The sequence below is a fragment of the Alosa sapidissima genome, chromosome 4 (genome assembly GCF_018492685.1).
Source record: "Alosa sapidissima isolate fAloSap1 chromosome 4, fAloSap1.pri, whole genome shotgun sequence".
Lineage (NCBI taxonomy): Eukaryota > Metazoa > Chordata > Actinopteri > Clupeiformes > Clupeidae > Alosa > Alosa sapidissima.
The window spans coordinates 34,660,316-34,662,815 of NC_055960.1; positions in this window are offsets into that span (position 1 = coordinate 34,660,316).

Below are 2,500 nucleotides of genomic sequence, written 5' to 3' on the forward strand. Positions count from 1 at the left end.
ATAATGTGTAGCATATTCCTACTGTACAGATTACAATTTACATTGCAAAATTGATGTACACTTTGATCTAAATAAAATGGAAAAACATTAAAAAAAATGGTAAAAAGATGGTAAGATGGTAAAATGAAATGTTCAAATTTAATAGCCATACCAGGCACCAAAGAGATAAGTATAAGTATACATACCAGGCACCAAAGAGATGAAGGCCAATCCAGGGAGAGAAAGAGAATTTAACCTGCGGCTATAATGATAGAAAGAAGGGTGCGTGGGGGTGGGGGAGGTGGGTAGAGCGACTCGATTTATTCAATTGGCGCTTGACCCCAGAGGTTAAGACTGGCCGAGTTAAGAATAGAAAAAATGTGGCCGTCTCGAGGACGAGCCTCGGTCCTTGTCCCTCTCAGTGGCTTTGCAGACAGACGGCCATTCCAAAGCGGAACCCTGGCTCATAAACACCCCGCAGGTCGCAGTCTCTTTCTCCTCACAGTCTCTTTCTCCTGCTGACGAGGACCACAGCAGTGTCAAAATCTGCACAGAGTCACAGAGAGAGCTGTGAATGACCGGAGGAAGAGGAATCGTCTGCTTTCATCGGCAGAACAGGCCCTTTATTTAGGAGGGCCTTGATGTTAATAACAAATAGACAACAAATAGTTTCAAATGATCCAGAGAATTTTCTATTTAAACCAAAACTGAAAAAGTAGCTGTGGATTGGAAACAAGCAATAACATGAACACCAATGAAAACATCTTTGAAACTGACAGGTGTTATAGTAAAACAGCTGGGTATCTAACAGAAGTACGGTTTCTCTGCATCTTATAGATTATACATCGTTAGATTATATATTTCATATTCATTCTCTTTGTTCCTCTTTATAGATAGTTAGATTATGTACAGTATTTCATATTCATTCTCTTTGTTCCACTTTATAGATGGTTAGATTATATATTTCATATTTCTCTCTTTCTACTCTTCTCGTCTACTGTTCATTCTCTTTCTTCTTTTTCGCTCTGGGAGCGGGGAATTAACACGGCCCCTGTGTCTTCCCGTCAGACACACACACACACACACACACACACACACACACCCCTGTGTCTAACCATCTCTCTCCCTGAGCACTCCTCTCATTTCAGCCAGCGCCAGTCAGGGGAACAGATTAAATAATCCACGCTGGCACCATATAATCCCTGGTCTCTATGAGATCCCCAGGCCCAGAAAACCAACCCGTCCTCCGACTCTTACCCCCCCCACACCGTCTCTGGCCTCAGCGATTGGTCCCCTTGTGGAGACCTCTGCCTCTGGAGTTGTCTCCAGTGTGCCCTGTCCTGCCCAGCGTGGCGCGGCCTACGCCCAACCCTCAGGGAGGTCTGGATGGAGGAGAGAGGAGGTGCCAGAGGACTAAGTCCTATAAGTCAAATGTAAAATTCCATGACTTTTTTCCTGACTTTCCCTGACAAAAAAATAAATAATTCCATGACCTACAATATAATGCAGTGGTTCTTAAACTTTTTTTCTGACGACCCCCCAAAAAACATGGGCCAAGTCTCGTGATCCCCTTCTCTCTAACCGGCAGAATTTGGTTTTGAAATGTTATGAGATGGGCGTTGGAAGCAAAGGCAGAAAATGTCTTCTCTCATAGGTATAGGCTATGTCAACATCAAAGCCATTATGTCAATGGTAGCCTTTGACTAAACACCTTTACAAAAATGTCTTTAATGCAAATCATTTTGTGACCCCTCCAATATTTTAGGCTATAGATAATATAATAGATTAAATTGTACAATATACTGACCAAAGATTTCAGAGCAGCCACATGAGATGAATAGGCATTGAATAAGCAAAGTTGGGCTACTCAAGCAAGCAGTAAAGCTAATAACCAGATATAATCTTGTGTGGAAATATATTTAATGTATTTTGGCAAGTAGATTTAACAACAAAATTCTCTGATATTCCATGACTTTTCCTCAACAATGATGAAATTCCCTGACTTTCCATGTCTGGAATAGACTTTCCAAAATTCAATGATATTCCAGAAATTCCATGACCCGTAGGAACCCTGTCTCTCTGTATCTCTCTCTCTCTCTCCATCTCTCTCTCTCGGAGTCGAGTTTGTACTTTCCTCAATAATCACAGAAAGTTTCTCCTGGTTGAGCCGGTGTGCGCAGGAGATAAAGCCGGCGAAGAGATCTTAACACGGCAGTGAGCTGCGAAAGCCTACTCTCTCTCGCTCTCGCTCACTCTCCTCGTCTCCGACGCTATTATTAAACCCCCAGAAAAGAGCCGCGCCGAGCGAGCGTGTCGGAGAAGAGGAGGAGGAGGGGGAGGGAGAGAGGGGGAGAAGAGATGCCAGAAGAAGAAGAAGAAGAAACAAGTTAGCCTGTAAATGCGATGGAACCTGCTCACAATTAGAGAGAGATTTCCAAAAAGGTCAATGAATTCAGATAATATCCTTAGAGGGAGGGAATTTAATACCCTTTTTTGGCAGAATTAATTAATTATAATATTA